This window comes from Schistocerca serialis, unplaced genomic scaffold, assembly GCF_023864345.2.
Source record: "Schistocerca serialis cubense isolate TAMUIC-IGC-003099 unplaced genomic scaffold, iqSchSeri2.2 HiC_scaffold_103, whole genome shotgun sequence".
NCBI classification, from domain to species: domain Eukaryota; kingdom Metazoa; phylum Arthropoda; class Insecta; order Orthoptera; family Acrididae; genus Schistocerca; species Schistocerca serialis.
In genome coordinates this window covers 54,518-74,847 of record NW_026047217.1, presented here as the reverse complement: position 1 = coordinate 74,847, position 20,330 = coordinate 54,518, and the positions used below count along the sequence as shown (strand labels likewise).

At 53.3% G+C, this 20,330-nt stretch overlaps 64 non-coding genes across 64 annotated transcripts; 24 read left to right on the top strand and 40 right to left on the bottom strand.

The window, feature by feature from the left end:
- Positions 1–34: 34 nt before the first annotated feature.
- On the bottom strand, positions 35–106 carry Trnad-guc (transfer RNA aspartic acid (anticodon GUC)). Its single transcript has one exon. It is a non-coding gene; the product is annotated as a tRNA-Asp (tRNA).
- Positions 107–213: 107 nt separating this feature from the next.
- Trnai-uau (transfer RNA isoleucine (anticodon UAU)) lies at positions 214–305 on the bottom strand. Its single transcript is given in 2 exon segments — positions 214–249; positions 268–305. It is a non-coding gene; the product is annotated as a tRNA-Ile (tRNA).
- Positions 306–683: 378 nt separating this feature from the next.
- Positions 684–756, top strand: Trnar-acg (transfer RNA arginine (anticodon ACG)). Its single transcript has one exon. It is a non-coding gene; the product is annotated as a tRNA-Arg (tRNA).
- A 287-nt stretch (positions 757–1,043) lies between these two features.
- On the top strand, positions 1,044–1,115 carry Trnam-cau (transfer RNA methionine (anticodon CAU)). The gene has a single exon. It is a non-coding gene; the product is annotated as a tRNA-Met (tRNA).
- Positions 1,116–1,360: 245 nt separating this feature from the next.
- On the bottom strand, positions 1,361–1,432 carry Trnad-guc (transfer RNA aspartic acid (anticodon GUC)). The gene has a single exon. It is a non-coding gene; the product is annotated as a tRNA-Asp (tRNA).
- Positions 1,433–1,539: 107 nt separating this feature from the next.
- Positions 1,540–1,611, bottom strand: Trnad-guc (transfer RNA aspartic acid (anticodon GUC)). The gene has a single exon. It is a non-coding gene; the product is annotated as a tRNA-Asp (tRNA).
- A 107-nt stretch (positions 1,612–1,718) lies between these two features.
- Positions 1,719–1,810, bottom strand: Trnai-uau (transfer RNA isoleucine (anticodon UAU)). The gene is given in 2 exon segments: positions 1,719–1,754; positions 1,773–1,810. It is a non-coding gene; the product is annotated as a tRNA-Ile (tRNA).
- Positions 1,811–2,188: 378 nt separating this feature from the next.
- On the top strand, positions 2,189–2,261 carry Trnar-acg (transfer RNA arginine (anticodon ACG)). Its single transcript has one exon. It is a non-coding gene; the product is annotated as a tRNA-Arg (tRNA).
- A 277-nt stretch (positions 2,262–2,538) lies between these two features.
- On the top strand, positions 2,539–2,610 carry Trnam-cau (transfer RNA methionine (anticodon CAU)). The gene has a single exon. It is a non-coding gene; the product is annotated as a tRNA-Met (tRNA).
- Positions 2,611–2,855: 245 nt separating this feature from the next.
- Positions 2,856–2,927, bottom strand: Trnad-guc (transfer RNA aspartic acid (anticodon GUC)). The gene has a single exon. It is a non-coding gene; the product is annotated as a tRNA-Asp (tRNA).
- A 107-nt stretch (positions 2,928–3,034) lies between these two features.
- On the bottom strand, positions 3,035–3,106 carry Trnad-guc (transfer RNA aspartic acid (anticodon GUC)). Its single transcript has one exon. It is a non-coding gene; the product is annotated as a tRNA-Asp (tRNA).
- Positions 3,107–3,213: 107 nt separating this feature from the next.
- On the bottom strand, positions 3,214–3,305 carry Trnai-uau (transfer RNA isoleucine (anticodon UAU)). Its single transcript is given in 2 exon segments — positions 3,214–3,249; positions 3,268–3,305. It is a non-coding gene; the product is annotated as a tRNA-Ile (tRNA).
- A 378-nt stretch (positions 3,306–3,683) lies between these two features.
- On the top strand, positions 3,684–3,756 carry Trnar-acg (transfer RNA arginine (anticodon ACG)). Its single transcript has one exon. It is a non-coding gene; the product is annotated as a tRNA-Arg (tRNA).
- Positions 3,757–4,033: 277 nt separating this feature from the next.
- Trnam-cau (transfer RNA methionine (anticodon CAU)) lies at positions 4,034–4,105 on the top strand. The gene has a single exon. It is a non-coding gene; the product is annotated as a tRNA-Met (tRNA).
- A 245-nt stretch (positions 4,106–4,350) lies between these two features.
- On the bottom strand, positions 4,351–4,422 carry Trnad-guc (transfer RNA aspartic acid (anticodon GUC)). Its single transcript has one exon. It is a non-coding gene; the product is annotated as a tRNA-Asp (tRNA).
- Positions 4,423–4,529: 107 nt separating this feature from the next.
- Trnad-guc (transfer RNA aspartic acid (anticodon GUC)) lies at positions 4,530–4,601 on the bottom strand. The gene has a single exon. It is a non-coding gene; the product is annotated as a tRNA-Asp (tRNA).
- A 107-nt stretch (positions 4,602–4,708) lies between these two features.
- Positions 4,709–4,800, bottom strand: Trnai-uau (transfer RNA isoleucine (anticodon UAU)). The gene is given in 2 exon segments: positions 4,709–4,744; positions 4,763–4,800. It is a non-coding gene; the product is annotated as a tRNA-Ile (tRNA).
- A 378-nt stretch (positions 4,801–5,178) lies between these two features.
- On the top strand, positions 5,179–5,251 carry Trnar-acg (transfer RNA arginine (anticodon ACG)). Its single transcript has one exon. It is a non-coding gene; the product is annotated as a tRNA-Arg (tRNA).
- Positions 5,252–5,538: 287 nt separating this feature from the next.
- Trnam-cau (transfer RNA methionine (anticodon CAU)) lies at positions 5,539–5,610 on the top strand. Its single transcript has one exon. It is a non-coding gene; the product is annotated as a tRNA-Met (tRNA).
- A 245-nt stretch (positions 5,611–5,855) lies between these two features.
- On the bottom strand, positions 5,856–5,927 carry Trnad-guc (transfer RNA aspartic acid (anticodon GUC)). The gene has a single exon. It is a non-coding gene; the product is annotated as a tRNA-Asp (tRNA).
- Positions 5,928–6,034: 107 nt separating this feature from the next.
- Positions 6,035–6,106, bottom strand: Trnad-guc (transfer RNA aspartic acid (anticodon GUC)). The gene has a single exon. It is a non-coding gene; the product is annotated as a tRNA-Asp (tRNA).
- A 107-nt stretch (positions 6,107–6,213) lies between these two features.
- On the bottom strand, positions 6,214–6,305 carry Trnai-uau (transfer RNA isoleucine (anticodon UAU)). Its single transcript is given in 2 exon segments — positions 6,214–6,249; positions 6,268–6,305. It is a non-coding gene; the product is annotated as a tRNA-Ile (tRNA).
- Positions 6,306–6,683: 378 nt separating this feature from the next.
- Trnar-acg (transfer RNA arginine (anticodon ACG)) lies at positions 6,684–6,756 on the top strand. Its single transcript has one exon. It is a non-coding gene; the product is annotated as a tRNA-Arg (tRNA).
- A 277-nt stretch (positions 6,757–7,033) lies between these two features.
- Trnam-cau (transfer RNA methionine (anticodon CAU)) lies at positions 7,034–7,105 on the top strand. The gene has a single exon. It is a non-coding gene; the product is annotated as a tRNA-Met (tRNA).
- A 245-nt stretch (positions 7,106–7,350) lies between these two features.
- On the bottom strand, positions 7,351–7,422 carry Trnad-guc (transfer RNA aspartic acid (anticodon GUC)). The gene has a single exon. It is a non-coding gene; the product is annotated as a tRNA-Asp (tRNA).
- Positions 7,423–7,529: 107 nt separating this feature from the next.
- Trnad-guc (transfer RNA aspartic acid (anticodon GUC)) lies at positions 7,530–7,601 on the bottom strand. The gene has a single exon. It is a non-coding gene; the product is annotated as a tRNA-Asp (tRNA).
- A 107-nt stretch (positions 7,602–7,708) lies between these two features.
- On the bottom strand, positions 7,709–7,800 carry Trnai-uau (transfer RNA isoleucine (anticodon UAU)). The gene is given in 2 exon segments: positions 7,709–7,744; positions 7,763–7,800. It is a non-coding gene; the product is annotated as a tRNA-Ile (tRNA).
- Positions 7,801–8,178: 378 nt separating this feature from the next.
- On the top strand, positions 8,179–8,251 carry Trnar-acg (transfer RNA arginine (anticodon ACG)). The gene has a single exon. It is a non-coding gene; the product is annotated as a tRNA-Arg (tRNA).
- A 287-nt stretch (positions 8,252–8,538) lies between these two features.
- On the top strand, positions 8,539–8,610 carry Trnam-cau (transfer RNA methionine (anticodon CAU)). The gene has a single exon. It is a non-coding gene; the product is annotated as a tRNA-Met (tRNA).
- Positions 8,611–8,855: 245 nt separating this feature from the next.
- On the bottom strand, positions 8,856–8,927 carry Trnad-guc (transfer RNA aspartic acid (anticodon GUC)). Its single transcript has one exon. It is a non-coding gene; the product is annotated as a tRNA-Asp (tRNA).
- Positions 8,928–9,034: 107 nt separating this feature from the next.
- Positions 9,035–9,106, bottom strand: Trnad-guc (transfer RNA aspartic acid (anticodon GUC)). Its single transcript has one exon. It is a non-coding gene; the product is annotated as a tRNA-Asp (tRNA).
- Positions 9,107–9,213: 107 nt separating this feature from the next.
- On the bottom strand, positions 9,214–9,305 carry Trnai-uau (transfer RNA isoleucine (anticodon UAU)). The gene is given in 2 exon segments: positions 9,214–9,249; positions 9,268–9,305. It is a non-coding gene; the product is annotated as a tRNA-Ile (tRNA).
- A 378-nt stretch (positions 9,306–9,683) lies between these two features.
- On the top strand, positions 9,684–9,756 carry Trnar-acg (transfer RNA arginine (anticodon ACG)). The gene has a single exon. It is a non-coding gene; the product is annotated as a tRNA-Arg (tRNA).
- Positions 9,757–10,033: 277 nt separating this feature from the next.
- Positions 10,034–10,105, top strand: Trnam-cau (transfer RNA methionine (anticodon CAU)). Its single transcript has one exon. It is a non-coding gene; the product is annotated as a tRNA-Met (tRNA).
- A 245-nt stretch (positions 10,106–10,350) lies between these two features.
- Trnad-guc (transfer RNA aspartic acid (anticodon GUC)) lies at positions 10,351–10,422 on the bottom strand. The gene has a single exon. It is a non-coding gene; the product is annotated as a tRNA-Asp (tRNA).
- Positions 10,423–10,529: 107 nt separating this feature from the next.
- Trnad-guc (transfer RNA aspartic acid (anticodon GUC)) lies at positions 10,530–10,601 on the bottom strand. Its single transcript has one exon. It is a non-coding gene; the product is annotated as a tRNA-Asp (tRNA).
- A 107-nt stretch (positions 10,602–10,708) lies between these two features.
- Positions 10,709–10,800, bottom strand: Trnai-uau (transfer RNA isoleucine (anticodon UAU)). The gene is given in 2 exon segments: positions 10,709–10,744; positions 10,763–10,800. It is a non-coding gene; the product is annotated as a tRNA-Ile (tRNA).
- Positions 10,801–11,178: 378 nt separating this feature from the next.
- Trnar-acg (transfer RNA arginine (anticodon ACG)) lies at positions 11,179–11,251 on the top strand. Its single transcript has one exon. It is a non-coding gene; the product is annotated as a tRNA-Arg (tRNA).
- Positions 11,252–11,528: 277 nt separating this feature from the next.
- On the top strand, positions 11,529–11,600 carry Trnam-cau (transfer RNA methionine (anticodon CAU)). Its single transcript has one exon. It is a non-coding gene; the product is annotated as a tRNA-Met (tRNA).
- A 245-nt stretch (positions 11,601–11,845) lies between these two features.
- Positions 11,846–11,917, bottom strand: Trnad-guc (transfer RNA aspartic acid (anticodon GUC)). The gene has a single exon. It is a non-coding gene; the product is annotated as a tRNA-Asp (tRNA).
- Positions 11,918–12,024: 107 nt separating this feature from the next.
- Positions 12,025–12,096, bottom strand: Trnad-guc (transfer RNA aspartic acid (anticodon GUC)). Its single transcript has one exon. It is a non-coding gene; the product is annotated as a tRNA-Asp (tRNA).
- Positions 12,097–12,203: 107 nt separating this feature from the next.
- Positions 12,204–12,295, bottom strand: Trnai-uau (transfer RNA isoleucine (anticodon UAU)). The gene is given in 2 exon segments: positions 12,204–12,239; positions 12,258–12,295. It is a non-coding gene; the product is annotated as a tRNA-Ile (tRNA).
- A 378-nt stretch (positions 12,296–12,673) lies between these two features.
- On the top strand, positions 12,674–12,746 carry Trnar-acg (transfer RNA arginine (anticodon ACG)). Its single transcript has one exon. It is a non-coding gene; the product is annotated as a tRNA-Arg (tRNA).
- A 287-nt stretch (positions 12,747–13,033) lies between these two features.
- On the top strand, positions 13,034–13,105 carry Trnam-cau (transfer RNA methionine (anticodon CAU)). The gene has a single exon. It is a non-coding gene; the product is annotated as a tRNA-Met (tRNA).
- Positions 13,106–13,350: 245 nt separating this feature from the next.
- Trnad-guc (transfer RNA aspartic acid (anticodon GUC)) lies at positions 13,351–13,422 on the bottom strand. The gene has a single exon. It is a non-coding gene; the product is annotated as a tRNA-Asp (tRNA).
- A 107-nt stretch (positions 13,423–13,529) lies between these two features.
- On the bottom strand, positions 13,530–13,601 carry Trnad-guc (transfer RNA aspartic acid (anticodon GUC)). Its single transcript has one exon. It is a non-coding gene; the product is annotated as a tRNA-Asp (tRNA).
- A 107-nt stretch (positions 13,602–13,708) lies between these two features.
- Positions 13,709–13,800, bottom strand: Trnai-uau (transfer RNA isoleucine (anticodon UAU)). The gene is given in 2 exon segments: positions 13,709–13,744; positions 13,763–13,800. It is a non-coding gene; the product is annotated as a tRNA-Ile (tRNA).
- Positions 13,801–14,178: 378 nt separating this feature from the next.
- Trnar-acg (transfer RNA arginine (anticodon ACG)) lies at positions 14,179–14,251 on the top strand. Its single transcript has one exon. It is a non-coding gene; the product is annotated as a tRNA-Arg (tRNA).
- A 604-nt stretch (positions 14,252–14,855) lies between these two features.
- Trnad-guc (transfer RNA aspartic acid (anticodon GUC)) lies at positions 14,856–14,927 on the bottom strand. The gene has a single exon. It is a non-coding gene; the product is annotated as a tRNA-Asp (tRNA).
- A 107-nt stretch (positions 14,928–15,034) lies between these two features.
- Trnad-guc (transfer RNA aspartic acid (anticodon GUC)) lies at positions 15,035–15,106 on the bottom strand. Its single transcript has one exon. It is a non-coding gene; the product is annotated as a tRNA-Asp (tRNA).
- Positions 15,107–15,213: 107 nt separating this feature from the next.
- On the bottom strand, positions 15,214–15,305 carry Trnai-uau (transfer RNA isoleucine (anticodon UAU)). The gene is given in 2 exon segments: positions 15,214–15,249; positions 15,268–15,305. It is a non-coding gene; the product is annotated as a tRNA-Ile (tRNA).
- A 378-nt stretch (positions 15,306–15,683) lies between these two features.
- Positions 15,684–15,756, top strand: Trnar-acg (transfer RNA arginine (anticodon ACG)). Its single transcript has one exon. It is a non-coding gene; the product is annotated as a tRNA-Arg (tRNA).
- Positions 15,757–16,043: 287 nt separating this feature from the next.
- Positions 16,044–16,115, top strand: Trnam-cau (transfer RNA methionine (anticodon CAU)). Its single transcript has one exon. It is a non-coding gene; the product is annotated as a tRNA-Met (tRNA).
- A 245-nt stretch (positions 16,116–16,360) lies between these two features.
- On the bottom strand, positions 16,361–16,432 carry Trnad-guc (transfer RNA aspartic acid (anticodon GUC)). The gene has a single exon. It is a non-coding gene; the product is annotated as a tRNA-Asp (tRNA).
- A 107-nt stretch (positions 16,433–16,539) lies between these two features.
- Trnad-guc (transfer RNA aspartic acid (anticodon GUC)) lies at positions 16,540–16,611 on the bottom strand. Its single transcript has one exon. It is a non-coding gene; the product is annotated as a tRNA-Asp (tRNA).
- A 107-nt stretch (positions 16,612–16,718) lies between these two features.
- Trnai-uau (transfer RNA isoleucine (anticodon UAU)) lies at positions 16,719–16,810 on the bottom strand. The gene is given in 2 exon segments: positions 16,719–16,754; positions 16,773–16,810. It is a non-coding gene; the product is annotated as a tRNA-Ile (tRNA).
- A 378-nt stretch (positions 16,811–17,188) lies between these two features.
- Trnar-acg (transfer RNA arginine (anticodon ACG)) lies at positions 17,189–17,261 on the top strand. Its single transcript has one exon. It is a non-coding gene; the product is annotated as a tRNA-Arg (tRNA).
- A 604-nt stretch (positions 17,262–17,865) lies between these two features.
- Trnad-guc (transfer RNA aspartic acid (anticodon GUC)) lies at positions 17,866–17,937 on the bottom strand. The gene has a single exon. It is a non-coding gene; the product is annotated as a tRNA-Asp (tRNA).
- Positions 17,938–18,044: 107 nt separating this feature from the next.
- On the bottom strand, positions 18,045–18,116 carry Trnad-guc (transfer RNA aspartic acid (anticodon GUC)). Its single transcript has one exon. It is a non-coding gene; the product is annotated as a tRNA-Asp (tRNA).
- Positions 18,117–18,223: 107 nt separating this feature from the next.
- Positions 18,224–18,315, bottom strand: Trnai-uau (transfer RNA isoleucine (anticodon UAU)). Its single transcript is given in 2 exon segments — positions 18,224–18,259; positions 18,278–18,315. It is a non-coding gene; the product is annotated as a tRNA-Ile (tRNA).
- Positions 18,316–18,693: 378 nt separating this feature from the next.
- Trnar-acg (transfer RNA arginine (anticodon ACG)) lies at positions 18,694–18,766 on the top strand. Its single transcript has one exon. It is a non-coding gene; the product is annotated as a tRNA-Arg (tRNA).
- Positions 18,767–19,549: 783 nt separating this feature from the next.
- On the bottom strand, positions 19,550–19,621 carry Trnad-guc (transfer RNA aspartic acid (anticodon GUC)). The gene has a single exon. It is a non-coding gene; the product is annotated as a tRNA-Asp (tRNA).
- A 107-nt stretch (positions 19,622–19,728) lies between these two features.
- Trnai-uau (transfer RNA isoleucine (anticodon UAU)) lies at positions 19,729–19,820 on the bottom strand. The gene is given in 2 exon segments: positions 19,729–19,764; positions 19,783–19,820. It is a non-coding gene; the product is annotated as a tRNA-Ile (tRNA).
- A 378-nt stretch (positions 19,821–20,198) lies between these two features.
- Trnar-acg (transfer RNA arginine (anticodon ACG)) lies at positions 20,199–20,271 on the top strand. Its single transcript has one exon. It is a non-coding gene; the product is annotated as a tRNA-Arg (tRNA).
- The last annotated feature ends 59 nt before the right edge of the window (positions 20,272–20,330 follow it).

The following is a 20,330-nucleotide window of genomic DNA, read 5'->3' as shown; positions in this document are numbered from 1 at the left end:
GAGTGATAGAGCAGCAATTAAAAATCGGATGTGCCTCCCCGGCGGGGAATCGAACCCCGGTCTCCCGCGTGACACGCGGGGATACTAACCACTATACTACCGAGGAAGACGCAGCTAGCGTCTCGAATGCACAATTATGTTACTCAAATAGCTGATACATCTCAAACCTAGCCTCCTGTTGCTGTCAGAGACAGCTGCTATGAAATAAAAGTATGCCCCAGGTGAGGCTCGAACTCACAACCCCGGCATTGCTCACGGCTACTGCCTTATAAGTACCGTGCGCTAACCAATTGCGCCACTGGGGCTACAACACAGCGCTCTCAGTTAGCGGTATTCATTTTGCTGCAAACCAGTGGTGGCCACAGAAACATACGATCGCCACCTGATGCCATACTGCGACTTTGGCACCTGACTACCAATGCTTCGTGCTATTCTTGTTTCATATGCTACGCTTACATGCACATCAACCGGCTCTCGTCGTCGAGAAAACGCGGGAAAACGCGCGCCTTGCCTTCTGCTACCTGTCGAACAGCGAGAGCAGATGCGTGGCAAGCTCTAAGCTCTGCAGGCGCACTGCGGCCACGCAGCTGCACGAAAGGTACCTTCCTTGGGAGCTTGCTCAGCCATGGAGAACACGTTTCTTAGCGAATTGCACTTGTCTCGTAGAAAGAAGTGCTGCCATTGGCCCTGTGGCGCAACGGATAACGCGTCTGACTACGGATCAGAAGATTCCAGGTTCGAATCCTGGCAGGGTCGGCATTCTGTTAGTTGCCGACGCGTAGCTGGGCAGTGGATTTCGTATGTCGCCGCATCGTGGAGTGCTTTGTTGCTCCTGTGCATCTCGCAGCTGCATGTCGAGTCGATCGTGGTAAATATCGCTGCCTGCAAGCGTCAGCGTAGCGTCAGTCGAGCAAAGTCGAGACAAGTCAAGCTGAGAGCTGTAGGAGATGATACGCAATTAAATACAGGCGTGTGAAAGCGACGCAGACAACACTTCCCAAGTGTCCCACGTCACGTGGCGAAGAGCGGGCGCAAGCCTAGCCAGCAGAGTGGCGCAGTGGAAGCGTGCTGGGCCCATAACCCAGAGGTCCATGGATCGAAACCACGCTCTGCTAAAATTATTTATTTTGCGGACTGCGCCGAGCTCGATTATTACGCCCACAGCGTGGGCTGGGGTGCTTTGACTCAGCGTTAACAGCAAACCCCGTAATTCTGAAGTGTGAAGAATGCGAGAACCACTTCCTAAGATGTAGCATTTTTTAAGATTTCGCACCAACTACACTCCACGATCGCAAAGTTAATGCTCTTACGACCCCCATACGGGCAACACTCGAACAGGTTTGTGAGATAAAAATCGCACCTCCCCGGCGGGGAATCGAACCCCGGTCTCCCGCGTGACAGGCGGGGATACTAACCACTATACTACCGAGGATGCGCTGTAGACAGGTGCCCTTGTGCGAGAGATATGGTGCTAGTAGCCGCAAACGTCCTACACTAAGTTCGGCGAGTGATAGAGCAGCAATTAAAAATCGGATGTGCCTCCCCGGCGGGGAATCGAACCCCGGTCTCCCGCGTGACACGCGGGGATACTAACCACTATACTACCGAGGAAGACGCAGCTAGCGTCTCGAATGCACAATTATGTTACTCAAATAGCTGATACATCTCAAACCTAGCCTCCTGTTGCTGTCAGAGACAGCTGCTATGAAATAAAAGTATGCCCCAGGTGAGGCTCGAACTCACAACCCCGGCATTGCTCACGGCTACTGCCTTATAAGTACCGTGCGCTAACCAATTGCGCCACTGGGGCTACAACACAGCGCTCTCAGTTAGCGGTATTCACTTTGCTGCAAACCAGTGGTGGCCACAGAAACATACGATCGCCACCTGATGCCATACTGCGACTTTGGCACCTGACTACCAATGCTTCGTGCTATTCTTGTTTCATATGCTACGCTTACATGCACATCAACCGGCTCTCGTCGTCGAGAAAACGCGGGAAAACGCGCGCCTTGCCTTCTGCTACCTGTCGAACAGCGAGAGCAGATGCGTGGCAAGCTCTAAGCTCTGCAGGCGCACTGCGGCCACGCAGCTGCACGAAAGGTACCTTCCTTGGGAGCTTGCTCAGCCATGGAGAACACGTTTCTTAGCGAATTGCACTTGTCTCGTAGAAAGAAGTGCTGCCATTGGCCCTGTGGCGCAACGGATAACGCGTCTGACTACGGATCAGAAGATTCCAGGTTCGAATCCTGGCAGGGTCGGCATTCTGTTAGTTGCCGACGCGTAGCTGGGCAGTGGATTTCGTATGTCGCCGCATCGTGGAGTGCTTTGTTGCTCCTGTGCATCTCGCAGCTGCATGTCGAGTCGATCGTGGTAAATATCGCTGCCTGCAAGCGTCAGCGTAGCGTCAGTCGAGACAAGTCAAGCTGAGAGCTGTAGGAGATGATACGCAATTAAATACAGGCGTGTGAAAGCGACGCAGACAACACTTCCCAAGTGTCCCACGTCACGTGGCGAAGAGCGGGCGCAAGCCTAGCCAGCAGAGTGGCGCAGTGGATGCGTGCTGGGCCCATAACCCAGAGGTCCGTGGATCGAAACCACGCTCTGCTAAAATTATTTATTTTGCGGACTGCGTCGAGCTCGATTATTACGCCCACAGCGTGGGCTGGGGTGCTTTGACTCAGCGTTAACAGCAAACCCCGTAATTCTGAAGTGTGAAGAATGCGAGAACCACTTCCTAAGATGTAGCATTTTTTAAGATTTCGCACCAACTACACTCCACGATCGCAAAGTTAATGCTCTTACGACCCCCATACGGGCAACACTCGAACAGGTTTGTGAGATAAAAATCGCACCTCCCCGGCGGGGAATCGAACCCCGGTCTCCCGCGTGACAGGCGGGGATACTAACCACTATACTACCGAGGATGCGCTGTAGACAGGTGCCCTTGTGCGAGAGATATGGTGCTAGTAGCCGCAAACGTCCTACACTAAGTTCGGCGAGTGATAGAGCAGCAATTAAAAATCGGATGTGCCTCCCCGGCGGGGAATCGAACCCCGGTCTCCCGCGTGACACGCGGGGATACTAACCACTATACTACCGAGGAAGACGCAGCTAGCGTCTCGAATGCACAATTATGTTACTCAAATAGCTGATACATCTCAAACCTAGCCTCCTGTTGCTGTCAGAGACAGCTGCTATGAAATAAAAGTATGCCCCAGGTGAGGCTCGAACTCACAACCCCGGCATTGCTCACGGCTACTGCCTTATAAGTACCGTGCGCTAACCAATTGCGCCACTGGGGCTACAACACAGCGCTCTCAGTTAGCGGTATTCACTTTGCTGCAAACCAGTGGTGGCCACAGAAACATACGATCGCCACCTGATGCCATACTGCGACTTTGGCACCTGACTACCAATGCTTCGTGCTATTCTTGTTTCATATGCTACGCTTACATGCACATCAACCGGCTCTCGTCGTCGAGAAAACGCGGGAAAACGCGCGCCTTGCCTTCTGCTACCTGTCGAACAGCGAGAGCAGATGCGTGGCAAGCTCTAAGCTCTGCAGGCGCACTGCGGCCACGCAGCTGCACGAAAGGTACCTTCCTTGGGAGCTTGCTCAGCCATGGAGAACACGTTTCTTAGCGAATTGCACTTGTCTCGTAGAAAGAAGTGCTGCCATTGGCCCTGTGGCGCAACGGATAACGCGTCTGACTACGGATCAGAAGATTCCAGGTTCGAATCCTGGCAGGGTCGGCATTCTGTTAGTTGCCGACGCGTAGCTGGGCAGTGGATTTCGTATGTCGCCGCATCGTGGAGTGCTTTGTTGCTCCTGTGCATCTCGCAGCTGCATGTCGAGTCGATCGTGGTAAATATCGCTGCCTGCAAGCGTCAGCGTAGCGTCAGTCGAGACAAGTCAAGCTGAGAGCTGTAGGAGATGATACGCAATTAAATACAGGCGTGTGAAAGCGACGCAGACAACACTTCCCAAGTGTTCCACGTCACGTGGCGAAGAGCGGGCGCAAGCCTAGCCAGCAGAGTGGCGCAGTGGAAGCGTGCTGGGCCCATAACCCAGAGGTCCGTGGATCGAAACCACGCTCTGCTAAAATTATTTATTTTGCGGACTGCGTCGAGCTCGATTATTACGCCCACAGCGTGGGCTGGGGTGCTTTGACTCAGCGTTAACAGCAAACCCCGTAATTCTGAAGTGTGAAGAATGCGAGAACCACTTCCTAAGATGTAGCATTTTTTAAGATTTCGCACCAACTACACTCCACGATCGCAAAGTTAATGCTCTTACGACCCCCATACGGGCAACACTCGAACAGGTTTGTGAGATAAAAATCGCACCTCCCCGGCGGGGAATCGAACCCCGGTCTCCCGCGTGACAGGCGGGGATACTAACCACTATACTACCGAGGATGCGCTGTAGACAGGTGCCCTTGTGCGAGAGATATGGTGCTAGTAGCCGCAAACGTCCTACACTAAGTTCGGCGAGTGATAGAGCAGCAATTAAAAATCGGATGTGCCTCCCCGGCGGGGAATCGAACCCCGGTCTCCCGCGTGACACGCGGGGATACTAACCACTATACTACCGAGGAAGACGCAGCTAGCGTCTCGAATGCACAATTATGTTACTCAAATAGCTGATACATCTCAAACCTAGCCTCCTGTTGCTGTCAGAGACAGCTGCTATGAAATAAAAGTATGCCCCAGGTGAGGCTCGAACTCACAACCCCGGCATTGCTCACGGCTACTGCCTTATAAGTACCGTGCGCTAACCAATTGCGCCACTGGGGCTACAACACAGCGCTCTCAGTTAGCGGTATTCACTTTGCTGCAAACCAGTGGTGGCCACAGAAACATACGATCGCCACCTGATGCCATACTGCGACTTTGGCACCTGACTACCAATGCTTCGTGCTATTCTTGTTTCATATGCTACGCTTACATGCACATCAACCGGCTCTCGTCGTCGAGAAAACGCGGGAAAACGCGCGCCTTGCCTTCTGCTACCTGTCGAACAGCGAGAGCAGATGCGTGGCAAGCTCTAAGCTCTGCAGGCGCACTGCGGCCACGCAGCTGCACGAAAGGTACCTTCCTTGGGAGCTTGCTCAGCCATGGAGAACACGTTTCTTAGCGAATTGCACTTGTCTCGTAGAAAGAAGTGCTGCCATTGGCCCTGTGGCGCAACGGATAACGCGTCTGACTACGGATCAGAAGATTCCAGGTTCGAATCCTGGCAGGGTCGGCATTCTGTTAGTTGCCGACGCGTAGCTGGGCAGTGGATTTCGTATGTCGCCGCATCGTGGAGTGCTTTGTTGCTCCTGTGCATCTCGCAGCTGCATGTCGAGTCGATCGTGGTAAATATCGCTGCCTGCAAGCGTCAGCGTAGCGTCAGTCGAGCAAAGTCGAGACAAGTCAAGCTGAGAGCTGTAGGAGATGATACGCAATTAAATACAGGCGTGTGAAAGCGACGCAGACAACACTTCCCAAGTGTCCCACGTCACGTGGCGAAGAGCGGGCGCAAGCCTAGCCAGCAGAGTGGCGCAGTGGAAGCGTGCTGGGCCCATAACCCAGAGGTCCATGGATCGAAACCACGCTCTGCTAAAATTATTTATTTTGCAGACTGCGTCGAGCTCGATTATTACGCCCACAGCGTGGGCTGGGGTGCTTTGACTCAGCGTTAACAGCAAACCCCGTAATTCTGAAGTGTGAAGAATGCGAGAACCACTTCCTAGGATGTAGCATTTTTTAAGATTTCGCACCAACTACACTCCACGATCGCAAAGTTAATGCTCTTACGACCCCCATACGGGCAACACTCGAACAGGTTTGTGAGATAAAAATCGCACCTCCCCGGCGGGGAATCGAACCCCGGTCTCCCGCGTGACAGGCGGGGATACTAACCACTATACTACCAAGGATGCGCTGTAGACAGGTGCCCTTGTGCGAGAGATATGGTGCTAGTAGCCGCAAACGTCCTACACTAAGTTCGGCGAGTGATAGAGCAGCAATTAAAAATCGGATGTGCCTCCCCGGCGGGGAATCGAACCCCGGTCTCCCGCGTGACAGGCGGGGATACTAACCACTATACTACCGAGGAAGACGCAGCTAGCGTCTCGAATGCACAATTATGTTACTCAAATAGCTGATACATCTCAAACCTAGCCTCCTGTTGCTGTCAGAGACAGCTGCTATGAAATAAAAGTATGCCCCAGGTGAGGCTCGAACTCACAACCCCGGCATTGCTCACGGCTACTGCCTTATAAGTACCGTGCGCTAACCAATTGCGCCACTGGGGCTACAACACAGCGCTCTCAGTTAGCGGTATTCACTTTGCTGCAAACCAGTGGTGGCCACAGAAACATACGATCGCCACCTGATGCCATACTGCGACTTTGGCACCTGACTACCAATGCTTCGTGCTATTCTTGTTTCATATGCTACGCTTACATGCACATCAACCGGCTCTCGTCGTCGAGAAAACGCGGGAAAACGCGCGCCTTGCCTTCTGCTACCTGTCGAACAGCGAGAGCAGATGCGTGGCAAGCTCTAAGCTCTGCAGGCGCACTGCGGCCACGCAGCTGCACGAAAGGTACCTTCCTTGGGAGCTTGCTCAGCCATGGAGAACACGTTTCTTAGCGAATTGCACTTGTCTCGTAGAAAGAAGTGCTGCCATTGGCCCTGTGGCGCAACGGATAACGCGTCTGACTACGGATCAGAAGATTCCAGGTTCGAATCCTGGCAGGGTCGGCATTCTGTTAGTTGCCGACGCGTAGCTGGGCAGTGGATTTCGTATGTCGCCGCATCGTGGAGTGCTTTGTTGCTCCTGTGCATCTCGCAGCTGCATGTCGAGTCGATCGTGGTAAATATCGCTGCCTGCAAGCGTCAGCGTAGCGTCAGTCGAGACAAGTCAAGCTGAGAGCTGTAGGAGATGATACGCAATTAAATACAGGCGTGTGAAAGCGACGCAGACAACACTTCCCAAGTGTCCCACGTCACGTGGCGAAGAGCGGGCGCAAGCCTAGCCAGCAGAGTGGCGCAGTGGAAGCGTGCTGGGCCCATAACCCAGAGGTCCGTGGATCGAAACCACGCTCTGCTAAAATTATTTATTTTGCGGACTGCGTCGAGCTCGATTATTACGCCCACAGCGTGGGCTGGGGTGCTTTGACTCAGCGTTAACAGCAAACCCCGTAATTCTGAAGTGTGAAGAATGCGAGAACCACTTCCTAAGATGTAGCATTTTTTAAGATTTCGCACCAACTACACTCCACGATCGCAAAGTTAATGCTCTTACGACCCCCATACGGGCAACACTCGAACAGGTTTGTGAGATAAAAATCGCACCTCCCCGGCGGGGAATCGAACCCCGGTCTCCCGCGTGACAGGCGGGGATACTAACCACTATACTACCGAGGATGCGCTGTAGACAGGTGCCCTTGTGCGAGAGATATGGTGCTAGTAGCCGCAAACGTCCTACACTAAGTTCGGCGAGTGATAGAGCAGCAATTAAAAATCGGATGTGCCTCCCCGGCGGGGAATCGAACCCCGGTCTCCCGCGTGACACGCGGGGATACTAACCACTATACTACCGAGGAAGACGCAGCTAGCGTCTCGAATGCACAATTATGTTACTCAAATAGCTGATACATCTCAAACCTAGCCTCCTGTTGCTGTCAGAGACAGCTGCTATGAAATAAAAGTATGCCCCAGGTGAGGCTCGAACTCACAACCCCGGCATTGCTCACGGCTACTGCCTTATAAGTACCGTGCGCTAACCAATTGCGCCACTGGGGCTACAACACAGCGCTCTCAGTTAGCGGTATTCATTTTGCTGCAAACCAGTGGTGGCCACAGAAACATACGATCGCCACCTGATGCCATACTGCGACTTTGGCACCTGACTACCAATGCTTCGTGCTATTCTTGTTTCATATGCTACGCTTACATGCACATCAACCGGCTCTCGTCGTCGAGAAAACGCGGGAAAACGCGCGCCTTGCCTTCTGCTACCTGTCGAACAGCGAGAGCAGATGCGTGGCAAGCTCTAAGCTCTGCAGGCGCACTGCGGCCACGCAGCTGCACGAAAGGTACCTTCCTTGGGAGCTTGCTCAGCCATGGAGAACACGTTTCTTAGCGAATTGCACTTGTCTCGTAGAAAGAAGTGCTGCCATTGGCCCTGTGGCGCAACGGATAACGCGTCTGACTACGGATCAGAAGATTCCAGGTTCGAATCCTGGCAGGGTCGGCATTCTGTTAGTTGCCGACGCGTAGCTGGGCAGTGGATTTCGTATGTCGCCGCATCGTGGAGTGCTTTGTTGCTCCTGTGCATCTCGCAGCTGCATGTCGAGTCGATCGTGGTAAATATCGCTGCCTGCAAGCGTCAGCGTAGCGTCAGTCGAGCAAAGTCGAGACAAGTCAAGCTGAGAGCTGTAGGAGATGATACGCAATTAAATACAGGCGTGTGAAAGCGACGCAGACAACACTTCCCAAGTGTCCCACGTCACGTGGCGAAGAGCGGGCGCAAGCCTAGCCAGCAGAGTGGCGCAGTGGAAGCGTGCTGGGCCCATAACCCAGAGGTCCATGGATCGAAACCACGCTCTGCTAAAATTATTTATTTTGCGGACTGCGCCGAGCTCGATTATTACGCCCACAGCGTGGGCTGGGGTGCTTTGACTCAGCGTTAACAGCAAACCCCGTAATTCTGAAGTGTGAAGAATGCGAGAACCACTTCCTAAGATGTAGCATTTTTTAAGATTTCGCACCAACTACACTCCACGATCGCAAAGTTAATGCTCTTACGACCCCCATACGGGCAACACTCGAACAGGTTTGTGAGATAAAAATCGCACCTCCCCGGCGGGGAATCGAACCCCGGTCTCCCGCGTGACAGGCGGGGATACTAACCACTATACTACCGAGGATGCGCTGTAGGCAGGTGCCCTTGTGCGAGAGATATGGTGCTAGTAGCCGCAAACGTCCTACACTAAGTTCGGCGAGTGATAGAGCAGCAATTAAAAATCGGATGTGCCTCCCCGGCGGGGAATCGAACCCCGGTCTCCCGCGTGACACGCGGGGATACTAACCACTATACTACCGAGGAAGACGCAGCTAGCGTCTCGAATGCACAATTATGTTACTCAAATAGCTGATACATCTCAAACCTAGCCTCCTGTTGCTGTCAGAGACAGCTGCTATGAAATAAAAGTATGCCCCAGGTGAGGCTCGAACTCACAACCCCGGCATTGCTCACGGCTACTGCCTTATAAGTACCGTGCGCTAACCAATTGCGCCACTGGGGCTACAACACAGCGCTCTCAGTTAGCGGTATTCACTTTGCTGCAAACCAGTGGTGGCCACAGAAACATACGATCGCCACCTGATGCCATACTGCGACTTTGGCACCTGACTACCAATGCTTCGTGCTATTCTTGTTTCATATGCTACGCTTACATGCACATCAACCGGCTCTCGTCGTCGAGAAAACGCGGGAAAACGCGCGCCTTGCCTTCTGCTACCTGTCGAACAGCGAGAGCAGATGCGTGGCAAGCTCTAAGCTCTGCAGGCGCACTGCGGCCACGCAGCTGCACGAAAGGTACCTTCCTTGGGAGCTTGCTCAGCCATGGAGAACACGTTTCTTAGCGAATTGCACTTGTCTCGTAGAAAGAAGTGCTGCCATTGGCCCTGTGGCGCAACGGATAACGCGTCTGACTACGGATCAGAAGATTCCAGGTTCGAATCCTGGCAGGGTCGGCATTCTGTTAGTTGCCGACGCGTAGCTGGGCAGTGGATTTCGTATGTCGCCGCATCGTGGAGTGCTTTGTTGCTCCTGTGCATCTCGCAGCTGCATGTCGAGTCGATCGTGGTAAATATCGCTGCCTGCAAGCGTCAGCGTAGCGTCAGTCGAGACAAGTCAAGCTGAGAGCTGTAGGAGATGATACGCAATTAAATACAGGCGTGTGAAAGCGACGCAGACAACACTTCCCAAGTGTCCCACGTCACGTGGCGAAGAGCGGGCGCAAGCCTAGCCAGCAGAGTGGCGCAGTGGAAGCGTGCTGGGCCCATAACCCAGAGGTCCGTGGATCGAAACCACGCTCTGCTAAAATTATTTATTTTGCGGACTGCGTCGAGCTCGATTATTACGCCCACAGCGTGGGCTGGGGTGCTTTGACTCAGCGTTAACAGCAAACCCCGTAATTCTGAAGTGTGAAGAATGCGAGAACCACTTCCTAAGATGTAGCATTTTTTAAGATTTCGCACCAACTACACTCCACGATCGCAAAGTTAATGCTCTTACGACCCCCATACGGGCAACACTCGAACAGGTTTGTGAGATAAAAATCGCACCTCCCCGGCGGGGAATCGAACCCCGGTCTCCCGCGTGACAGGCGGGGATACTAACCACTATACTACCGAGGATGCGCTGTAGACAGGTGCCCTTGTGCGAGAGATATGGTGCTAGTAGCCGCAAACGTCCTACACTAAGTTCGGCGAGTGATAGAGCAGCAATTAAAAATCGGATGTGCCTCCCCGGCGGGGAATCGAACCCCGGTCTCCCGCGTGACACGCGGGGATACTAACCACTATACTACCGAGGAAGACGCAGCTAGCGTCTCGAATGCACAATTATGTTACTCAAATAGCTGATACATCTCAAACCTAGCCTCCTGTTGCTGTCAGAGACAGCTGCTATGAAATAAAAGTATGCCCCAGGTGAGGCTCGAACTCACAACCCCGGCATTGCTCACGGCTACTGCCTTATAAGTACCGTGCGCTAACCAATTGCGCCACTGGGGCTACAACACAGCGCTCTCAGTTAGCGGTATTCATTTTGCTGCAAACCAGTGGTGGCCACAGAAACATACGATCGCCACCTGATGCCATACTGCGACTTTGGCACCTGACTACCAATGCTTCGTGCTATTCTTGTTTCATATGCTACGCTTACATGCACATCAACCGGCTCTCGTCGTCGAGAAAACGCGGGAAAACGCGCGCCTTGCCTTCTGCTACCTGTCGAACAGCGAGAGCAGATGCGTGGCAAGCTCTAAGCTCTGCAGGCGCACTGCGGCCACGCAGCTGCACGAAAGGTACCTTCCTTGGGAGCTTGCTCAGCCATGGAGAACACGTTTCTTAGCGAATTGCACTTGTCTCGTAGAAAGAAGTGCTGCCATTGGCCCTGTGGCGCAACGGATAACGCGTCTGACTACGGATCAGAAGATTCCAGGTTCGAATCCTGGCAGGGTCGGCATTCTGTTAGTTGCCGACGCGTAGCTGGGCAGTGGATTTCGTATGTCGCCGCATCGTGGAGTGCTTTGTTGCTCCTGTGCATCTCGCAGCTGCATGTCGAGTCGATCGTGGTAAATATCGCTGCCTGCAAGCGTCAGCGTAGCGTCAGTCGAGACAAGTCAAGCTGAGAGCTGTAGGAGATGATACGCAATTAAATACAGGCGTGTGAAAGCGACGCAGACAACACTTCCCAAGTGTCCCACGTCACGTGGCGAAGAGCGGGCGCAAGCCTAGCCAGCAGAGTGGCGCAGTGGAAGCGTGCTGGGCCCATAACCCAGAGGTCCATGGATCGAAACCACGCTCTGCTAAAATTATTTATTTTGCAGACTGCGTCGAGCTCGATTATTACGCCCACAGCGTGGGCTGGGGTGCTTTGACTCAGCGTTAACAGCAAACCCCGTAATTCTGAAGTGTGAAGAATGCGAGAACCACTTCCTAGGATGTAGCATTTTTTAAGATTTCGCACCAACTACACTCCACGATCGCAAAGTTAATGCTCTTACGACCCCCATACGGGCAACACTCGAACAGGTTTGTGAGATAAAAATCGCACCTCCCCGGCGGGGAATCGAACCCCGGTCTCCCGCGTGACAGGCGGGGATACTAACCACTATACTACCAAGGATGCGCTGTAGACAGGTGCCCTTGTGCGAGAGATATGGTGCTAGTAGCCGCAAACGTCCTACACTAAGTTCGGCGAGTGATAGAGCAGCAATTAAAAATCGGATGTGCCTCCCCGGCGGGGAATCGAACCCCGGTCTCCCGCGTGACAGGCGGGGATACTAACCACTATACTACCGAGGAAGACGCAGCTAGCGTCTCGAATGCACAATTATGTTACTCAAATAGCTGATACATCTCAAACCTAGCCTCCTGTTGCTGTCAGAGACAGCTGCTATGAAATAAAAGTATGCCCCAGGTGAGGCTCGAACTCACAACCCCGGCATTGCTCACGGCTACTGCCTTATAAGTACCGTGCGCTAACCAATTGCGCCACTGGGGCTACAACACAGCGCTCTCAGTTAGCGGTATTCACTTTGCTGCAAACCAGTGGTGGCCACAGAAACATACGATCGCCACCTGATGCCATACTGCGACTTTGGCACCTGACTACCAATGCTTCGTGCTATTCTTGTTTCATATGCTACGCTTACATGCACATCAACCGGCTCTCGTCGTCGAGAAAACGCGGGAAAACGCGCGCCTTGCCTTCTGCTACCTGTCGAACAGCGAGAGCAGATGCGTGGCAAGCTCTAAGCTCTGCAGGCGCACTGCGGCCACGCAGCTGCACGAAAGGTACCTTCCTTGGGAGCTTGCTCAGCCATGGAGAACACGTTTCTTAGCGAATTGCACTTGTCTCGTAGAAAGAAGTGCTGCCATTGGCCCTGTGGCGCAACGGATAACGCGTCTGACTACGGATCAGAAGATTCCAGGTTCGAATCCTGGCAGGGTCGGCATTCTGTTAGTTGCCGACGCGTAGCTGGGCAGTGGATTTCGTATGTCGCCGCATCGTGGAGTGCTTTGTTGCTCCTGTGCATCTCGCAGCTGCATGTCGAGTCGATCGTGGTAAATATCGCTGCCTGCAAGCGTCAGCGTAGCGTCAGTCGAGCAAAGTCGAGACAAGTCAAGCTGAGAGCTGTAGGAGATGATACGCAATTAAATACAGGCGTGTGAAAGCGACGCAGACAACACTTCCCAAGTGTCCCACGTCACGTGGCGAAGAGCGGGCGCAAGCCTAGCCAGCAGAGTGGCGCAGTGGAAGCGTGCTGGGCCCATAACCCAGAGGTCCATGGATCGAAACCACGCTCTGCTAAAATTATTTATTTTGCGGACTGCGTCGAGCTCGATTATTACGCCCACAGCGTGGGCTGGGGTGCTTTGACTCAGCGTTAACAGCAAACCCCGTAATTCTGAAGTGTGAAGAATGCGAGAACCACTTCCTAGGATGTAGCATTTTTTAAGATTTCGCACCAACTACACTCCACGATCCCAAAGTTAATGCTCTTACGACCCCCATACGGGCAACACTCGAACAGGTTTGTGAGATAAAAATCGCACCTCCCCGGCGGGGAATCGAACCCCGGTCTCCCGCGTGACAGGCGGGGATACTAACCACTATACTACCAAGGATGCGCTGTAGACAGGTGCCCTTGTGCGAGAGATATGGTGCTAGTAGCCGCAAACGTCCTACACTAAGTTCGGCGAGTGATAGAGCAGCAATTAAAAATCGGATGTGCCTCCCCGGCGGGGAATCGAACGCCGGTCTCCCGCGTGACAGGCGGGGATACTAACCACTATACTACCGAGGAAGACGCAGCTAGCGTCTCGAATGCACAATTATGTTACTCAAATAGCTGATACATCTCAAACCTAGCCTCCTGTTGCTGTCAGAGACAGCTGCTATGAAATAAAAGTATGCCCCAGGTGAGGCTCGAACTCACAACCCCGGCATTGCTCACGGCTACTGCCTTATAAGTACCGTGCGCTAACCAATTGCGCCACTGGGGCTACAACACAGCGCTCTCAGTTAGCGGTATTCACTTTGCTGCAAACCAGTGGTGGCCACAGAAACATACGATCGCCACCTGATGCCATACTGCGACTTTGGCACCTGACTACCAATGCTTCGTGCTATTCTTGTTTCATATGCTACGCTTACATGCACATCAACCGGCTCTCGTCGTCGAGAAAACGCGGGAAAACGCGCGCCTTGCCTTCTGCTACCTGTCGAACAGCGAGAGCAGATGCGTGGCAAGCTCTAAGCTCTGCAGGCGCACTGCGGCCACGCAGCTGCACGAAAGGTACCTTCCTTGGGAGCTTGCTCAGCCATGGAGAACACGTTTCTTAGCGAATTGCACTTGTCTCGTAGAAAGAAGTGCTGCCATTGGCCCTGTGGCGCAACGGATAACGCGTCTGACTACGGATCAGAAGATTCCAGGTTCGAATCCTGGCATGGTCGGCATTCTGTTAGTTGCCGACGCGTAGCTGGGCAGTGGATTTCGTATGTCGCCGCATCGTGGAGTGCTTTGTTGCTCCTGTGCATCTCGCAGCTGCATGTCGAGTCGATCGTGGTAAATATCGCTGCCTGCAAGCGTCAGCGTAGCGTCAGTCGAGCAAAGTCGAGACAAGTCAAGCTGAGAGCTGTAGGAGATGATACGCAATTAAATACAGGCGTGTGAAAGCGACGCAGACAACACTTCCCAAGTGTCCCACGTCACGTGGCGAAGAGCGGGCGCAAGCCTAGCCAGCAGAGTGGCGCAGTGGAAGCGTGCTGGGTCCATAACCCAGAGGTCTGTGGATCGAAACCACGCTCTGCTAAAATTATTTATTTTGCGGACTGCGTCGAGCTCGATTATTACGCCCACAGCGTGGGCTGGGGTGCTTTGACTCAGCGTTAACAGCAAACCCCGTAATTCTGAAGTGTGAAGAATGCGAGAACCACTTCCTAAGATGTAGCATTTTTTAAGATTTCGCACCAACTACACTCCACGATCGCAAAGTTAATGCTCTTACGACCCCCATACGGGCAACACTCGAACAGGTTTGTGAGATAAAAATCGCACCTCCCCGGCGGGGAATCGAACCCCGGTCTCCCGCGTGACAGGCGGGGATACTAACCACTACACTACCGAGGATGCGCTGTAGACAGGTGCCCTTGTGCGAGAGATATGGTGCTAGTAGCCGCAAACGTCCTACACTAAGTTCGGCGAGTGATAGAGCAGCAATTAAAAATCGGATGTGCCTCCCCGGCGGGGAATCGAACCCCGGTCTCCCGCGTGACAGGCGGGGATACTAACCACTATACTACCGAGGAACACGCAGCTAGCGTCTCGAATGCACAATTATGTTACTCAAATAGCTGATACATCTCAAACCTAGCCTCCTGTTGCTGTCAGAGACAGCTGCTATGAAATAAAAGTATGCCCCAGGTGAGGCTCGAACTCACAACCCCGGCATTGCTCACGGCTACTGCCTTATAAGTACCGTGCGCTAACCAATTGCGCCACTGGGGCTACAACACAGCGCTCTCAGTTAGCGGTATTCACTTTGCTGCAAACCAGTGGTGGCCACAGAAACATACGATCGCCACCTGATGCCATACTGCGACTTTGGCACCTGACTACCAATGCTTCGTGCTATTCTTGTTTCATATGCTACGCTTACATGCACATCAACCGGCTCTCGTCGTCGAGAAAACGCGGGAAAACGCGCGCCTTGCCTTCTGCTACCTGTCGAACAGCGAGAGCAGATGCGTGGCAAGCTCTAAGCTCTGCAGGCGCACTGCGGCCACGCAGCTGCACGAAAGGTACCTTCCTTGGGAGCTTGCTCAGCCATGGAGAACACGTTTCTTAGCGAATTGCACTTGTCTCGTAGAAAGAAGTGCTGCCATTGGCCCTGTGGCGCAACGGATAACGCGTCTGACTACGGATCAGAAGATTCCAGGTTCGAATCCTGGCAGGGTCGGCATTCTGTTAGTTGCCGACGCGTAGCTGGGCAGTGGATTTCGTATGTCGCCGCATCGTGGAGTGCTTTGTTGATCCTGTGCATCTCGCAGCTGCATGTCGAGTCGATCGTGGTAAATATCGCTGCCTGCAAGCGTCAGCGTAGCGTCAGTCGAGCAAAGTCGAGACAAGTCAAGCTGAGAGCTGTAGGAGATGATACGCAATTAAATACAGGCGTGTGAAAGCGACGCAGACAACACTTCCCAAGTGTCCCACGTCACGTGGCGAAGAGCGGGCGCAAGCCTAGCCAGCAGAGTGGCGCAGTGGAAGCGTGCTGGGCCCATAACCCAGAGGTCCATGGATCGAAACCACGCTCTGCTAAAATTATTTATTTTGCGGACTGCGTCGAGCTCGATTATTACGCCCACAGCGTGGGCTGGGGTGCTTTGACTCAGCGTTAACAGCAAACCCCGTAATTCTGAAGTGTGAAGAATGCGAGAACCACTTCCTAGGATGTAGCATTTTTTAAGATTTCGCACCAACTACACTCCACGATCCCAAAGTTAATGCTCTTACGACCCCCATACGGGCAACACTCGAACAGGTTTGTGAGATAAAAATCGCACCTCCCCGGCGGGGAATCGAACCCCGGTCTCCCGCGTGACAGGCGGGGATACTAACCACTATACTACCAAGGATGCGCTGTAGACAGGTGCCCTTGTGCGAGAGATATGGTGCTAGTAGCCGCAAACGTCCTACACTAAGTTCGGCGAGTGATAGAGCAGCAATTAAAAATCGGATGTGCCTCCCCGGCGGGGAATCGAACGCCGGTCTCCCGCGTGACAGGCGGGGATACTAACCACTATACTACCGAGGAAGACGCAGCTAGCGTCTCGAATGCACAATTATGTTACTCAAATAGCTGATACATCTCAAACCTAGCCTCCTGTTGCTGTCAGAGACAGCTGCTATGAAATAAAAGTATGCCCCAGGTGAGGCTCGAACTCACAACCCCGGCATTGCTCACGGCTACTGCCTTATAAGTACCGTGCGCTAACCAATTGCGCCACTGGGGCTACAACACAGCGCTCTCAGTTAGCGGTATTCACTTTGCTGCAAACCAGTGGTGGCCACAGAAACATACGATCGCCACCTGATGCCATACTGCGACTTTGGCACCTGACTACCAATGCTTCGTGCTATTCTTGTTTCATATGCTACGCTTACATGCACATCAACCGGCTCTCGTCGTCGAGAAAACGCGGGAAAACGCGCGCCTTGCCTTCTGCTACCTGTCGAACAGCGAGAGCAGATGCGTGGCAAGCTCTAAGCTCTGCAGGCGCACTGCGGCCACGCAGCTGCACGAAAGGTACCTTCCTTGGGAGCTTGCTCAGCCATGGAGAACACGTTTCTTAGCGAATTGCACTTGTCTCGTAGAAAGAAGTGCTGCCATTGGCCCTGTGGCGCAACGGATAACGCGTCTGACTACGGATCAGAAGATTCCAGGTTCGAATCCTGGCATGGTCGGCATTCTGTTAGTTGCCGACGCGTAGCTGGGCAGTGGATTTCGTATGTCGCCGCATCGTGGAGTGCTTTGTTGCTCCTGTGCATCTCGCAGCTGCATGTCGAGTCGATCGTGGTAAATATCGCTGCCTGCAAGCGTCAGCGTAGCGTCAGTCGAGCAAAGTCGAGACAAGTCAAGCTGAGAGCTGTAGGAGATGATACGCAATTAAATACAGGCGTGTGAAAGCGACGCAGACAACACTTCCCAAGTGTCCCACGTCACGTGGCGAAGAGCGGGCGCAAGCCTAGCCAGCAGAGTGGCGCAGTGGAAGCGTGCTGGGTCCATAACCCAGAGGTCTGTGGATCGAAACCACGCTCTGCTAAAATTATTTATTTTGCGGACTGCGTCGAGCTCGATTATTACGCCCACAGCGTGGGCTGGGGTGCTTTGACTCAGCGTTAACAGCAAACCCCGTAATTCTGAAGTGTGAAGAATGCGAGAACCACTTCCTAAGATGTAGCATTTTTTAAGATTTCGCACCAACTACACTCCACGATCGCAAAGTTAATGCTCTTACGACCCCCATACGGGCAACACTCGAACAGGTTTGTGAGATAAAAATCGCACCTCCCCGGCGGGGAATCGAACCCCGGTCTCCCGCGTGACAGGCGGGGATACTAACCACTACACTACCGAGGATGCGCTGTAGACAGGTGCCCTTGTGCGAGAGATATGGTGCTAGTAGCCGCAAACGTCCTACACTAAGTTCGGCGAGTGATAGAGCAGCAATTAAAAATCGGATGTGCCTCCCCGGCGGGGAATCGAACCCCGGTCTCCCGCGTGACAGGCGGGGATACTAACCACTATACTACCGAGGAACACGCAGCTAGCGTCTCGAATGCACAATTATGTTACTCAAATAGCTGATACATCTCAAACCTAGCCTCCTGTTGCTGTCAGAGACAGCTGCTATGAAATAAAAGTATGCCCCAGGTGAGGCTCGAACTCACAACCCCGGCATTGCTCACGGCTACTGCCTTATAAGTACCGTGCGCTAACCAATTGCGCCACTGGGGCTACAACACAGCGCTCTCAGTTAGCGGTATTCACTTTGCTGCAAACCAGTGGTGGCCACAGAAACATACGATCGCCACCTGATGCCATACTGCGACTTTGGCACCTGACTACCAATGCTTCGTGCTATTCTTGTTTCATATGCTACGCTTACATGCACATCAACCGGCTCTCGTCGTCGAGAAAACGCGGGAAAACGCGCGCCTTGCCTTCTGCTACCTGTCGAACAGCGAGAGCAGATGCGTGGCAAGCTCTAAGCTCTGCAGGCGCACTGCGGCCACGCAGCTGCACGAAAGGTACCTTCCTTGGGAGCTTGCTCAGCCATGGAGAACACGTTTCTTAGCGAATTGCACTTGTCTCGTAGAAAGAAGTGCTGCCATTGGCCCTGTGGCGCAACGGATAACGCGTCTGACTACGGATCAGAAGATTCCAGGTTCGAATCCTGGCAGGGTCGGCATTCTGTTAGTTGCCGACGCGTAGCTGGGCAGTGGATTTCGTATGTCGCCGCATCGTGGAGTGCTTTGTTGCTCCTGTGCATCTCGCAGCTGCATGTCGAGTCGATCGTGGTAAATATCGCTGCCTGCAAGCGTCAGCGTAGCGTCAGTCGAGCAAAGTCGAGACAAGTCAAGCTGAGAGCTGTAGGAGATGATACGCAATTAAATACAGGCGTGTGAAAGCGACGCAGACAACACTTCCCAAGTGTCCCACGTCACGTGGCGAAGAGCGGGCGCAAGCCTAGCCAGCAGAGTGGCGCAGTGGAAGCGTGCTGGGCCCATAACCCAGAGGTCCGTGGATCGAAACGACGCTCTGCTAAAATTATTTATTTTGCGGACTGCGTCGAGCTCGATTATTACGCCCACAGCGTGGGCTGGGGTGCTTTGACTCAGCGTTAACAGCAAACCCCGTAATTCTGAAGTGTGAAGAATGCGAGAACCACTTCCTAAGATGTAGCATTTTTTAAGATTTCGCACCAACTACACTCCACGATCGCAAAGTTAATGCTCTTACGACCCCCATACGGGCAACACTCGAACAGGTTTGTGAGATAAAAATCGCACCTCCCCGGCGGGGAATCGAACGCTGGTCTCCCGCGTGACAGGCGGGGATACTAACCACTATACTACCGAGGATGCGCTGTAGACAGGTGCCCTTGTGCGAGAGATATGGTGCTAGTAGCCGCAAACGTCCTACACTAAGTTCGGCGAGTGATAGAGCAGCAATTAAAAATCGGATGTGCCTCCCCGGCGGGGAATCGAACCCCGGTCTCCCGCGTGACAGGCGGGGATACTAACCACTATACTACCGAGGAACACGCAGCTAGCGTCTCGAATGCACAATTATGTTACTCAAATAGCTGATACATCTCAAACCTAGCCTCCTGTTGCTGTCAGAGACAGCTGCTATGAAATAAAAGTATGCCCCAGGTGAGGCTCGAACTCACAACCCCGGCATTGCTCACGGCTACTGCCTTATAAGTACCGTGCGCTAACCAATTGCGCCACTGGGGCTACAACACAGCGCTCTCAGTTAGCGGTATTCACTTTGCTGCAAACCAGTGGTGGCCACAGAAACATACGATCGCCACCTGATGCCATACTGCGACTTTGGCACCTGACTACCAATGCTTCGTGCTATTCTTGTTTCATATGCTACGCTTACATGCACATCAACCGGCTCTCGTCGTCGAGAAAACGCGGGAAAACGCGCGCCTTGCCTTCTGCTACCTGTCGAACAGCGAGAGCAGATGCGTGGCAAGCTCTAAGCTCTGCAGGCGCACTGCGGCCACGCAGCTGCACGAAAGGTACCTTCCTTGGGAGCTTGCTCAGCCATGGAGAACACGTTTCTTAGCGAATTGCACTTGTCTCGTAGAAAGAAGTGCTGCCATTGGCCCTGTGGCGCAACGGATAACGCGTCTGACTACGGATCAGAAGATTCCAGGTTCGAATCCTGGCAGGGTCGGCATTCTGTTAGTTGCCGACGCGTAGCTGGGCAGTGGATTTCGTATGTCGCCGCATCGT